The sequence below is a fragment of the Panthera leo genome, chromosome B3 (assembly GCF_018350215.1).
Source record: "Panthera leo isolate Ple1 chromosome B3, P.leo_Ple1_pat1.1, whole genome shotgun sequence".
Lineage (NCBI taxonomy): Eukaryota > Metazoa > Chordata > Mammalia > Carnivora > Felidae > Panthera > Panthera leo.
In genome coordinates this window covers 72,579,271-72,594,123 of record NC_056684.1, presented here as the reverse complement: position 1 = coordinate 72,594,123, position 14,853 = coordinate 72,579,271, and the positions used below count along the sequence as shown (strand labels likewise).

General features: G+C 38.2%; 1 protein-coding gene and 1 non-coding gene across 2 annotated transcripts in view; one reads left to right on the top strand and one right to left on the bottom strand.

Moving 5' to 3' along the window:
* The window catches only part of LOC122222610 (M1-specific T cell receptor alpha chain-like), a 482,951-nt gene that overhangs the window by 367,915 nt on the left and 100,183 nt on the right, over positions 1 to 14,853 (bottom strand). The gene's annotated exons all lie outside the window — the stretch shown is intronic.
* Positions 5,815 to 5,921, top strand: LOC122223271. The gene has a single exon (XR_006204157.1). It is a non-coding gene; the product is annotated as a U6 spliceosomal RNA (small nuclear RNA).

Here is a 14,853-nt window from a genome sequence, read left to right as displayed (position 1 = left end):
CTGGATTCTTCTGCCTCTTTTGGTTTGGAAGTTTAGGTGATCTTCATACTGTTTTCACAACCAATCAAAAGCTGACCTGTCACGTCAAACTCATCATTGAATATACTCTTTCCTGCTTCTCCCATCACTCAGTCTAGTTCCCAGCCAATCACTTTTGCCAGTGGAATCACTGCCCCCAGGTGGTCTGAACTTTTTTTGTTATATTTTTTTTTCCTTTTTTTCCCCTTTAATACAATGTAACTCATTATGCTAGATCAAAGGATGATAGAACATACAGAGAGGGGGGAAGCAAACAAAATAGAAAAAAAAACAAAACATAGTGTTAAAATGTTCTCCAGTAATGACTGTCTGAATCTTCTTAGTGCCTGGAATGCTCTTCCTTCCACTGCTCACCTTTAATGAAAATCTACAAAGTTCATTGCCTATATGACCCCATACTACATTCTGAGGGATATAAATCAAAGGTTGAGAAAAGACCTGATCCTTCTCCTCAGTTGATTAGGGTCTGTCATGGCTTTGTTGTATCTTTCAATCTGAACAGGTTTAAATTAGCCGAAAAAGAGCTTTTCCAGATTCTCCCTGAAAATATAAAGGAGGGAAATATAATATATATATTTTTAATTTAAAAATGTTTTTATTTTTTGTATTTTATTTTTATTAGAAAGAGAATATGCAAGGGGGAAGGGGCGAGGGAAAGGAGAGAGAACCTAACAGGTTCCACACCCAGCCAACCTAAGCAGGTTCCACACCCAGCACAGAGCCTGACATGGGGCTTGATCTGATGAAAACCATGAGATCATGACCTGGGCAGAAATCAAGAGTCAGATGCTCAACTGACTGAGCCATCCAGGCGTCCCCAATATCTTTTCTTTTAATACATTCTCAGATGTGAGAAAGCACCCTGGTATCTGGCTAACTCTGAAAATGGTAGTGCTTTTGCAAAAATCTGAGTGTTTCTTATATTTCAGTCTGGGCACCTGTGCAAAGTCCAGTAATTTCTCCTATTTAGTTTTTACATATTAGTTATCTGAAACCCTGTTTTATGGTCTCCTATATTTACAGAAAGGATTAGGAACTGGAAGAGGAGAGATTAAGGAGGAAAGTTCTCTTCTATCCTTTGCATCCAGTCCTCACTCTGATGATTCTAGATACCGACCTAGAATCGACTTAACCACATTTCCTCAGGTACCTTCCGTGGCCGAAGCCCTGGCCCTGGCACACCAATCCCCATCCTTCCCTCCTTCACTTCTTGCTGTGGGGCTGAGCTAAGTGGCTGAGAGTTGGTGATGAGTAAAGGGCTGTGATCTTCTTTGATGTTCATTGTGGATGTCAGTCTTCCACTCTGCGTGTGTGAAATTATGTACAACAGGGAGACTGCTTCTTCTAGCGTTTTTCCTGAATCTCCATGTCATAGTAACTCAGCTAGGAGTTAGCTCCCTCTTGGATCTGCAGAGTCAGAGGAGAGCTATGCTTTACCTTCCCCTGTCCTCTGATTTCTGCTTGAGAAGAAAACAACAGACCACCCGTGGGGTGGTCAGCGGAGAATCTGGCTGCTTGTAAATTGCTACACTTTCTTGGGAACATGATGGTTCTTTTCCTAATCAGAGCACTGTCAAAGGGCATCAAATCTGGAACCACAAAAATACTAGCAAAACTTCTTCGTGTCTTTTTAAAGATTTTCTCTCCACTGATGAGGAATGTTCTCAAAGGTGGGAATTTTAGTCTGGGAAGAATAAAAGGAATTGTTTCAGTTGTTTGGGAGAAGTAGCAATTATACGAGCATTTCCCTTGGAATTTTTTTCTTTCCTGTCACAGGTATGATGATTTCAACCTGCCAGATAGGTGCCAACAGGAATATGTCTGGTTAAAGGTGATTTAACAATTTTTCTGAGCAATGATGGACAGGGGTTGTAGTAGGTCAACAATAAATGTTGAGTGCCTGCTATCAAAAGCTCTTTCAACTTAACCCTGTGGGGATGTTTAATAAAATGTACAAAATAGAATATGCTAATTATGCAGTTGGGGGAGACTGGAAAAACACGTGTAAAGTTAGCTAACTCTAGAGGGCACTGGATGATAGGTATTAGCACTTATAACAATATAAGCAAAGTATAGGAGTGAAATATTTGCAGTTAAGAATGAATAGCTTTGGGATGCCTAGACGGCTCAGTTGGTTAAGTGGTTAAGCATCTCACTCTTGATTTTGTCTCAGGTCATGTTCTCATGATTTGTGAGTTCGAGACCCACATTAGGCTATGAGCTGACACTGCAGAGCCTGCTTGGGGTTCTCTCTCTCACTAGTGCTCTCTCTCTCTCTCGAAATAAATAAATAAATAAACTTAAAAATTACTTTTAAAAGAATGAGTAGCTTAATAACTGGCATAAGAGCTAGCAAGAAAAATCATGTTCATCTCCATTGATATGGAAAAGGCATGTGACAAAATACAAAACACATTCATGTTAAAAACACTAAAAAAAAAAGGAATTACTAACAAATCCCTTAACACAAAAAAATGCATATGCATATGTCACAACCCCAAACCAACACCTACTTATGGGGAAATGCTAGAGACTTCGTTATGAAAGGTAAGGGAAAGACAAAGTCTGCTATCCTCACCACTATTTAACAGCATGTTGGAGCTACCAGCTAATGCAGTCAGCTCAGAGAAAAAGAATTTGAAGCATAAGAATTGGAAAGAAGTAAAACATCATCTGCACGTTTGCAGAAGAAATGATTATATACCAGAATATCTAAAAGAGAAAAAGACAGTTTATAATATAAACAACAGTTTAAGTACAGTATTCATAGCATTCACATGCAACCCCCCCCCCAAAAAAAAACAGATAAAAAAACATGTAGAAGAAATGAGCACATTATTGCATAAAAGTAAAAAGAAAGAGGAAGGAAGGAAAGTTCTTTTTTTTTAAAGTTTATTTTGAGAGAGAAAGAGCAGGGGAGGGGCAGAGAAAGAGGGAGAGAGAGAATCCCAAGCAGACTCAGCACTGTCAGCTCAGAGCCTGATGCAGGGCTTGATCCATAAACAGTGAGATCATGACCTGAGCTGAAATCAAGAGCCTGACAGTTAAATGACTGAGTTACCCAGGTGCCCCGAAAGGAAGGAAAATTCTTAAGTGCAAACAGACTAGGCAGACAGGTCAGTTAAATGGAATGGCAAGTTAATAAATCGGCCCAACTGTGTATGGGTATTTAGCACATGACTGACAGCATCTCATATCAGTGTGTGTGGGTGGTGGGGGGAATGACTCCTCAGTATGTTGTAATAACTTGTATCTCTTCTAACTGCTTCTATTAGATTGTGATAGTGTCCCATTTTACACCAGTGGTCTTCAAACTGGGGTTTATGTGCTCTTGGAGTTGTATGAAGAGTTTCCATGGGTTCTCTAGATAATTCTAGAGGAATCCAACTATATATGATTTTCTTAAAACTTATCTGCTCTAGAACATGCCTGAGATCCAGATGTCATGCTGCTGCTTCTTTCCCATTTCCCTTTCCACTCTACCCTTCCCTTAAAAAAAAAAATAAAAGAAAAAAAGTAGTATACATCTCAACCATCCTGAATCTTAGTATGGTGTATTACTTCAGAGTGCCAAATCTCCAAGGTACCATATAAGGAGATAATTCAATGGCTTCTTCAGAGGGAGAATTCTTAACAGCTAAGCAAGAACTATAACAAGACAGGGCTATACTTCAATTAGATAACAACCTCTAGACAAGATTCCTTGTTTCTATCTATCTATTTACCTATCTATCTATCTATCTATCTATCTATCATCTTAGAATTAGTGTTTAGAAATGAATTGGTTGTTGCAGGGGAAAGGGAAACATTTCCTTTCTTCCCTTCTAGGTTTTTTGGCTGGTCTAATAATTAAAGTGACATAAGACAAATTAACAGAAGAAAAACATTTATTTGTAAGGAGTTCAAAGATATATGAGTCTCAAAGAAGGAACCAAAGCAGGCAGCTTTTCTTTTAGACAAAGAAACAATACATTTGTCAGGAATTGAGAAGACAAAGGGGCTTGGGTTTGAAGTAGTAAATTAGTAAAGAAGTAGCAAGTTTGTTTATACAGCCTTCTCAGCCTTAAATTCCCTACCTCTAGTAATAAGGATCGCTTTTACCCTCCAGGAGCAGGAATGGTGGGCTTCACGTGGGGAAATTATTTCCTGCTTTCAGGAGGCCAGAGGAGGGTCAGAGTGACCTTCTTGCCTTGGCTGTGTCTTAAGTGACTTTAATTCAAAATAACCAATATGCCACAGTGGCATAATTTGGGATGGCCTGACATGAACCCCATTAGTGTCACTGAAACCTAGCATGTAACATCATTATTTGAATTGAAAAACGAAGTCAGACTTCTTCTGACAGGAAATAAATCTTATGTGGCCAGTTTGACAGTGTGGGGTATGAAGAAAGAGAGAATTAAAGACTCCAAGGTGTTTGGCTTTAATATAACTACCTTTCTTTTTCCTTTTCTTTTTTCTTTTCTTTTCTTTTCTTTTCTTTTCTTTTCTTTCTTCTCTCTTCTCTTCTCTTCTCTTCTCTCTACTTTTCTTTTTGAGATAGAAAAGAGCAAGGGAATAGTCTATGGGAGGGAATCAGGCATTATGTTTTGGATATGTTAAATATAAGATGCCAATTAGACATCCAGTGTAGATATTATACCAATTACAGTATATATGAGCCTGGCTTTCAACAGAGAAGGCTGGGTTGGAGATGTAAATTTGTGAGTCATCAATGGGTAAGTCAGTGGTAATTAAAATCATATTTCTAGATGAGATTGTAGGGGAGGCAGAGCTTTACCTTTTCCTCCAGCTAGGCCTGAAAATTAACTTGAAAGAAAATGGATTAGCAGGGGGAAAACATGTAGATTTTATTTAATAATTTTTACATGTACAGGGAAGCCTTCATAGAAAAATGGGAACCCCAAGAAGTAGCCAGGCCTAAGTATTTATATGCTAAGTTGAACAAAGAGAGACAACTGTGGACAAGTAATAAAACATATGGGTAGATCAAAGGGGAAGAGGGGAGTGACTTTAACAAGGTCTGTTTGCACAGATTTCCTTCAGCACAACCTCCATCTCTGGTGTTATGAATGCTTCTTTTCTGGGTGAGGGAGGGTATCATTTTTCACCTCCTTCTCTCAGGAAGAAAAAGAGGTGGTGGGAGAGGGGTGGCATGCCAAAAACCCTTTTTGCACCTGCTATTTCCCAAGTGCCTTCTGCTCAAAATAATCAATATGCCAAAGTGGCACATTTTGGGGTGGCATGTCCTGACCTCCTTTAAGATTATTTAAAGAGAATGACTGTAGATAGAGAATATGTTTGAGAACTGAACCCTGCGACAACACAACATGTAGAGGTCAGCGGGAGGGGGCAGGTCTAGGGAAGGAGATAGGGCAGGAGTGGTTTGTGAGGTGGAAGGCAAACCAGGAGGACATGGACAAAGATGGGATTCAGGGAGAAAGTAGCTGTGGTGTCACATTCTTAAAGATTCAATAAGATAAGGAATGGTAATGGATCATTGGGTTTGTTGATGGGAGACTCATTTGGGACCTTAGCGAGAGTAATTTCAATGGAAAGGTAGGAATGAAAATCTGACTAAAGTGGGTTCAAGTATAAAGGGGGTAGGGTGTAGAGATCATTAATTTAGAAAACATTTTAAAGGAGTTTTGTTTTTAAGAAAGACAAGAAACAGAAAATGTGTAAACTGGTTTTACCCATTGAGCCACTAATTCTAGTTCTAGGTGCTGTCCTAATGAAATGATGAACATTTTAAATTAAAATTTAGATTTAAGGGTGCTCGCTTTGGCAGCACATATACTAAAATTGGAACAATACAGAGAAGATTAGCATGGCCCCCGCACAAGGAGGATGCGCAAATTTGTGAAGCATTCCATATTTTTAAAACATAAGAGACTCATAAATATGGAGAACAAACAGAGGGTTATAGGAGGGGGTGTGGGAGGGGGATGGGCTAAATGGGTAAGAGGCATTAAGGAATCTACTCCTGAAATCATTGTTGCACTATATGGTAACTAATTTGAATGTAAATTAAAAAAAATAAAATAAAATAAAATAAATATCTGTAAAAAAAAAATTAGATTTAAGGGGCACCTGGCTGGCTCAGTCCATGGAGTATGCTACTATTGATCTCGGGGTTGTGAGTTCAAGCCCCACATTGGGTGTAGAGATTGCTTAAAAAAATATTTAAAAAACATTTAGATTTAAGATGTTACCATAATGCTATTTAAAATTATTTAGGGGCACCTGGGTGACTCAGTGGGTTGAGCATCCAACTCAATTTCAGCTCAGGTCATGATCTCACAGTTCGTGAGATCGAGCCTCAAGTCGGGCTCTGTGCCGACAGCAAGGAGCCTGCTTGAAATTCTCTCTCCCCCCCTCTCTGCTCCTCCCCAGCTTGTGCTCATGCTCCTTCCCTCTCTCAAAATAAAAAAATTAAAATTATTTAAAATAAGAAATAAAGAATCAAAATATATCAAAGCATGACAATTATAAAGTTGAGTATGGTATACTTATGATGTAGAACAGATCATCAATCAGTTTAAACTATGAATGCAAGGCTTTAAAAGACAGAAACGGAACTGTTAATAAAAGAACATAAAATTTTTCCTACAATACGATGTAACAAAGTACAAAAAAGTGAAAGAGAAACAAGTGAAAATAATGAGTGCTTATCTGTGAATGTTTTTAGTATTTTTTTCTATTTTTTCCACTCAGAAATTTGTAAACATACCTAAGACTAACATGACTGATGTTCACTATAATGAAGGTAAACTGATGATTATCCGCCTCTATATAATTCCAACTATTTTGACTAGACAATGCTTCTAGGCACCACAAATTCAGCCCATAAAATAATGCAAAATCAATCAAGAGTCTCTCCCCATCTCTGGGTATTAATTATGGATCTATTGATTGTAAATGACAAAATCTTGACTCATGCTGGCTTGTTCCCCAAAGACAGTGTTTTGACTTTTGCAGCTCCAGGCAGAGTTGGATCTACAGGTTCAGATTATGCTCTCTGAAATCTGTCCTTCTTCCTGTCTCAGCACTGTCTTTCTGACTCTTAGACTAAGATGTGAATGATACTCCCAAATGTTGTGCAGTGAATAACTTGCACAATTCACAAAAATTTGGAGGCTTTACTGGACAGAAAAAAACCATGAAAGCCACAGGTGTCCACTTAAAGAAATCTGTCTGCAAAGCAGTTATACTAATTTACTTCTTGTGTCTTTGTGTTTACTCTCTTGTCCACAGTGGTTTCAACTTTTGAGATGCTGGAAGCCTATTTAATAACAAATCTTAAGTATGCCCTTTTGGACAAATCTTCTCTGTCCATGGCCCATTCCTATTTCTCCTCTCTTTCCTCTGAATTGTTTTTTGTCTCTTCCACCATTCAAGATCCTAAATGAGTCTATCATAGCATTGCCCAACATTCTGCACCAAGAAAATCTTCCCCTGACAGGAACAGTGGTGAGTGACATAATTCTAACTCTAATGACTGTTTTTTCAGATTGGATTGTAGATATTTGATGGAAATAAAAGGTGCAGACTTTGAAAATTTCTACATCTCTCACTTCATCTATCACCAAATAATGTTATAGAAAGCCTTTTATTTGATAACATAGATTTCTCTTTCTCACTGTTATCAGTCTCTAATTTTAAAGAATGTCTTTCTTTTCTGAATGATGTGGAAATAAGATGAAATCACCAAAAGGCAGAACAACCATTTTAGTTTTACTATAGAGTTGGTGTCTATTTTTTTAAAATGTTTATTTATTTTTTTGAGAGACAGAGAGACAGAGTGCGAGCAGGGAAGGGGCAGACAGAGAGGGAGATACAGAATCTGAAGCAGGCTCTGGGCTCTGAACTGTCAGCACAGAGCCTGACGCAAGGCACGATCTCGTGAACCACGAGATCATGATCTGAGCTGAAATTGGTCACTTAACCAACTGAACCACTCAGACACCTCTATGTCCACTTTTTAAAGTGTTTACTTGAGTCTCAAAACCTGCATCAATTAATAGAAAAACAGAACTACAAGTCCCCTAAAAACTTAACATATTGCTGCCTGAAGAACCATTCTGTTTTACGTACACCCAACCATATTTTTCTAAGAGTTAATGTGAAACAGAATGTAGCTATGTTTTATTTGTTTGGTCTGTAGTATTTGATTTAAAATTTTGTTCTTTATGCGGTTAATGAATTGAAAAAAGCAATTAGTCTTCCCCTTCCTGCAAACAAAACTCAGGCTGGAAAGTGATCATAAAATTGAAACACACTTGAAAAAGCATTTAGATTTTTCCTTTTCTCCAATATGGGCTATTCACTGGTGGTTGAATTGCTCAGAGAAAAGAAAATTTATATGTTCGTTGGATCAATTATTACAGTAATCCAGTATTTCCATATATTTAGAAATGTGCTTATAAAAGTAAATCTTTGATGTTATTTAACAATTTAAATTTAGATGAACATCTCATTCTGAAAAACAATTTCAAGTCATTTAACAATTTAAACTTAGATGAACATCTCATTCTGAAAAACAATTTCAAATTATTTTTTAATTTTGTTTATGGTAAAGACATATAATATCATGATTTCTCTTTGTCTGGGAGGAACCCGGTTCTGGGCTGTGTGTAGTCTCTTGGATTAATAATTGGCTCAAACTGACATTTCGTATTATCTCACAGTACTACCCAATAAAAATTATCCCCTTTAGTAATACTAAAAACTTCTAACTTTCATTCAGTTTCCATGAATCTGGAAGTGATTTTTTTTTTTTTATTGGTGGCAAATTTTAGAAGCATTTTAGTTAGGTTCTTTTATGGCATTTTCTCCATTTAAATCTTAAAATTCTTAATTTTGCACAAAATCATATAATTTTGTAATTCTTTATCATCACTGGAAAATGGACATTCCACTTTTCTTTGAATATTTTCTGTAATGAGGAATATTTTACACTTCAAAGCAGTCTGTTTTGTTTTGAAAAACCTCTAGCTGAAAATTGTCTCCATATAAATTCTAACCATTGGCTATAAAGGTAGGTTATTAGCTATAAATATGACACGTGGGTCATTCATTCATTCAACCATCATTTAGTGAATGCTTATTGGTAAGAAAAAATTTGATGTCTTCAGAAAGCTTAAATCAGACTATTGGCTAAAAATCTAAGAGTATTTGTATACATGTGGATTATGGGAGATGATGTAAGTAAGGTAATGTTATTTCAAAACCTTGGAAGCTTCCTAAGTGAAATCTGAAATTGACCCTGATACACAGGGAGTGAGGAAAGACAGAACCTTCCAGATTAGTAGATAGCAAGTTTAGTAAGCAAGGAGACTTACATATGAGGTTTGTCTTGGGTGGCCTCAGGACGAGTAGATGTCTGCCCCTGCCTGTCTGAATCTTAAGGTCATATAGAGGCCAACTGGGTTCAGTCACATATTCAGCCCAGATGGTCTCAACAACACAATGCTCTGTCTCTCTTTTTTAATGTTTATTTTATTTTTGAGGTCATATAGAGGCCAACTGGGTTCAGTCACATATTCAGCCCAGATGGTCTCAACAACACAATGCTCTGTCTCTCTTTTTTAATGTTTATTTTATTTTTGAGGGGGGGACAGAGACAGAGGGAGACACAGAATCTGAAACAGGCCCCAGGCTTTGAGCTATCAGCAGAGAGCCTGATGGTAGGCTTGAACTCACGAATGGCGAGATCATGACGTGAGCCTAAGTCAGACACTTAACCAACTGAGCCACCCAGGTTCAGCCACCCAACACAATGCTCTCTTAAGGCTGCATCCTTGAAGTGACTGCTAGTGTGGGAATGGTGGGTAGAATGTACATTTCAAAGATAGGGAAGGGGGTGAGAAGCCTCCAATTGCTGGGGTCCAGCTTGAGGTCCAACCAGTGGTCGTATTGCTTGATGACTTCCTCCAACAGGGGGAAATCAGAAGCTATGAAGAAACAGTGTATTTGACTATATGAAATTTGAAGTACATTCAAAAACAAAATATACCATGCCATATACTATTAAAAAAGTCAAAAAACAAGTGGACTGAGGAAGTGTTGGAAAATTTGTACAGCCCTAGCATATATTTTATTGATGAGAAGTAAATAACCTAAAAGAAGAATGGATACAGATACAAAACACAATTTACACAAGAGAAAACCCAATCTGCCATAAACTTTTGATCTTACTAGAAATCAGAGAACTGCAAATTGGAGCAACAATGAGTTAATTTTTGGCCTATCATATTTGTAAATTTGAAAGACTCCATATTGTCTAAAACTAGTGAGAATAAAGGGAAAATCCACACCAATTGTGTGACATGCTATACCTTTATTTGAAAGGAATCCAAAAGTCTGTTAAAAATAAATATGAAGATATCCTTTGATCCTGTAATCTAATTTTTAAAAATCTATATGTAATATAGATCTATATAATATAGATATAGTTATTTATCACAGCAGTTGTCCTAAATAGACAAGATAATATCTATCCATAAAGAAATGCTTGTGCCAGATGCATGGGTTTGGGCCCAAGCTCAGGGCCTTGGAAGATTATAAAAATATGCACTTTTATTTATTTTTTGAGTATATCTCCTGAGGACTCTCAGTGATATTGCAAAGAGATATGGGATCTTCTGGGTCCAGCTGTGTCAGGCAAGGACAAAAAGAAGAAGGTGGTGAGAAGATCCTTAAGAACCTTGTTGAATAAGAAACATACTTATTGAGAGAGAAGCTTAAAGAAAACAAGTGGATTTACTGGGAATCAGAGTGAGAATACTTGAGGAACAGGGTGATGGTCTGTTTCTTTAACTTAGTATTACCCTATAGACATTTCCTATTTCACTTTATAATCTTTATATTTTAGAGGTGGTTTTTTCTAAACATACTCTAACAAATTGATGGCTAAATATTAAAATTGTTTTAAAATTTTGCAGGCAGCACCTCAAATTTCATGTTTCTTGTGCTCATTGCTCTCTTGGCAGATTTTCTCCTTAGGGAAAATGGAGTGGGATGCATGGGTCAAAACTCATGGTCGTTTACCTTTTACCCGTGTGAGTTATAACCAAGAATGAGAATGACCTTGACCGGGTAAAAGCCTGTGTCCCAGTGTATATCATTGCATTCAACCATGTGTGGGAAGTCTCATAAGACCCCTCCCTACTACGCATGAAAGAAATGTCTAACATTATGAAATATTTTAAACAGATTGAAAATCCGATAAAATAATTTAATAGACTTCGTTTACATGCTATATGGATCTAATAACTGCTGAAATTTTGTGATCCTTTATATCAAGCCATAGGTAGGCACTTCTTTCCATCTGACTGTCTTAAATGCACTGGAGACTAAGCCTCTAACAGGTGTCTTGTATGGGAGAACTTGAGGCCATGTGCACACTGTAAACAGCTAAGGGTAGGATGGTTTTTGCAGTGAATAATTAGAGTTGATGTTGTGAATTTTTTTTTATTTTTCAATTTTTGCCTTTTATAGATCTTGATGACTAAAGGGGGGATGATAAGATAAAAAATCCAGTTCACACACCACTTTCGGGGAACATACCTCATGTGTGAACGATGGCCACCTGTAGAGCGATTACTTACTCGTCTTCTTTTGACTCTTTTCTTCCTGGGTCTTCAAATGAAACAAAACAAAACAAATATATCTTCTTCCTATTGTTTTTACTTTACAGTATTTCCCTTAGAAACACTGGGGAGACTTACCCAGGATTTCCCACTTCTATCTTATAATCTTAAATAAAGAAAAGCTGGATTCTCCTCCCATCTCCACATCTTGGTTTCTGGCTCTTGGTGTAGATAGAAAAGGGGGAAGAAGAGAAAACGGGCAGAGGCATGTGCAGGCTGAAAACCAGCAGGTGCATTGCAGTCGTTTTTATCCTATTTCTTCTTTTCCTTGAATAACTACTGGCCCTTTTCCCACACTGTCTCATTTCCTGGACAGTGGAATGTAAACTGCACTCAACTGCAATGCATTTCCTAACAAACTCATGAGTTCAAGCTGCCTTTACTGTCTTCACTCGCCTATGATAATAGGGCATTAAAACACTCCACGTACAGGAATAGTCATTAAAATCAATTATCAGGAGAGGTAGGTCTTCTTGTAACTTTTACACCTTCCCCACTTAAGGGAGCATTAGTCCACAGTGATTTGAAGGGCTAGCAATCAAAAATCTTGTTTTAATACTGTGTCGCTTGGTCATGTATAGTTAATCATTGTAACCCAGCTAACATGAGTGTCAGATAATAACCACAGAATGCAGTTTCGCCTTACTTGGGTTTTGGCATTTTAAAATAGAGGGTATTGTATATTTTTTTCTATTTGTGAAATAATGCTCGGTATTGAGTTCCTGTGGGGTTGTTTGAAAAATAAAGAGTATTATAAAGTAGAAAATAAACAGTGTTAAGCCCCGTGCTCAAAAAACACCGATACAGTGATAAACATTGTGGTGTTATTGTGAACATGTTATTTTATTCACATGGCAAGCACATCTTATTCCAGTGTTTCATGTACTTTTTTGGTATATAACTGTGGTCACACTGTTGGTAATTATTTTTCTCCTGGGATATTTAACATGGGGCATGTAATGGAAAAAGCATGGCCTTCAGAGTCAGATGGACTTGATTTCAAATTCTAGCAGTTATTTTTCAGAAGGGAGGAGGCAACTTTAATCTTCCCGAATTTGCATTTCCTAACCTGTTAACTGAGAAGAATGATCCATCACAGTTGTTTTGAAATTTTAATGAGGTAATATTTGCAAAGCACAAGGCCTATCATGTTTACTCTCAACAAACAGTAGTCTCCATTGCTAACTCTGTAAACACAATATATATGAGTTCATATATTTCACTGAAAAAATATACCGTAACAGAGCTAAGCTAAGTGTATGTTAGCTCGGCATTAACTTAGTTTAGCTAGCCTCCTTCTTTTGGGAGACTGTTTCCGGCACTAAGTTTTCAAATTAATGTGCAAGTTCTTGAGAAAGCTACCCTCATGAAGCACCTAGCTTAAGCAACCACCCAAAGATGAAGGGAGTAAGTAAGAACACTGCAAATGGAGAAGAAAAGCTTTTGTTTGAATCAAGTAATGATGTTTTCTGATTCCCACCCTTTGTTCTTTGCTAATAATCCAGCAAGAAAAGTGGCAGGCAGAACTCTACCTACAAATGTGCCTATTCTAGGTGGAAATAGCTGACCCAAATCAACCAGACTTTCCATCCATCATGCTGTTAGGTACAGTCCTTGATTTGTGGTGCACATACAAGTTGCTGGTGCAATCCTGGTAAAAGGGCTTTCTTTCTCCCCCAGGGCATGATGGTGTTGTTATAGAGTTGGTATTGTATGAGTGACCCTGTAAAAATATTTGCTATGCAGACGTCCATAAAAAGCACAGACAAGGTAGTGAATGCAGGGCTCGGACTCAGTAAGCCACAAGTAATTGTCAACATGGGCATGAGGGTTTTAAGTGATGGTTGCTTTTTCTTACAGTTTACTTTTGGGTTTGTGCCTGATTTAGCAGGGTCCCCATCTAACAGTCGCAGGAGCATCAACTGTAGTATTTGGGGACGGGCTGCAGCTGACTAGACCACACTGTGCCTCCACTGCACACAAGTAGGTAGCTGAGTCTCCAAGCTGGGTGGCTGTGATGTGCAGGGTGCTGAGAAGTGCTTTCTTATCTAATGTCCCTTTTAACCTTCCTGACTTCTGAATCCCATCTGAAATTTGTCTAAACAGAAAGGTAGGAGCGTTCTCTTGCTGCTGAAACCAAAGTAGGCTTTGAAAGTTGGTCACTTGGTAACTGCAGTTGAGAGTTGCACTGTCTTCCTCCTGGACAACCAGAGATGGGGGGCTCTGTATCACCTTGTCTTCACTGCTCACCCCTGTTCAGAAAAAAAAAAAAGAAATAAATCAGTCAGAGAAAGAGTGATGTCAGATCAAGTCTTCTCAGAGATCATAATTAGACTCCACTGGAACAGCAGATAAGTCAAGATGAATGCCACTTTTCTGAGAATCAGTCCTCAGGTTTTCCAGGTTGTCCCTGCCGTTTGTGATAATGCTACTCACAGCTCAGCTGCAGCCAAAAGATTGCTAGTGAAGCTAGTGGCCACTTCTCCATCCTTCCACTCTTGAGTTGGTTTTCCTGAGCAAAATGTGATTCACTGCCCTGAGCTTTTCTTGTTCTTTTTTGAAACAACACCCTTTCCCCCAGGACCCCCCCCCGCCCCCCCCCCCCCCCCCCAAACACACACATAATCTGAAAGGGAAATAGCAATTTGGCTCTTCAGCCAACCAGAAAAATAAATGTCATTTGGCCCTAATTCAAATTCAAATCCTTCCCACTCAGGCACTCAGGAGTCATTCAAAAGAGAGCACTGCCATCTTGTGAGCTGGTGCAGAATAGCTGAAAACTTGTATCCACTTGTTTTACCGATGATAATAGATTCTTCCAAAATTGTCTCATGGCTGAAGGATAGCCTATCCAAAGCTACCCACAGTTCTAATAGTCTAGGGTTCTTTGGCTCAGTGAGGGCAGAGAGGGATGGGAAGTAGGAAAAGGCTGAACTAACATTCAAGTAGGAACCTACCCTGTGAGGTAAAGGACTACAACACTCTGGAGACTTGGAGGAAAAGGTGGGTAAAGAGGCAAAGGTCCTTCCAAAAGCTCTTTGAAGGTTCACTCTTGATCTCATTATCCTGGAATACATACTTAGAAAGCAGTATTTCTAATAAACAGCAGGGTCTCTGGTAATTCACAGGGTATATTTGGATGAAAGTCAGTTGTTGAAGT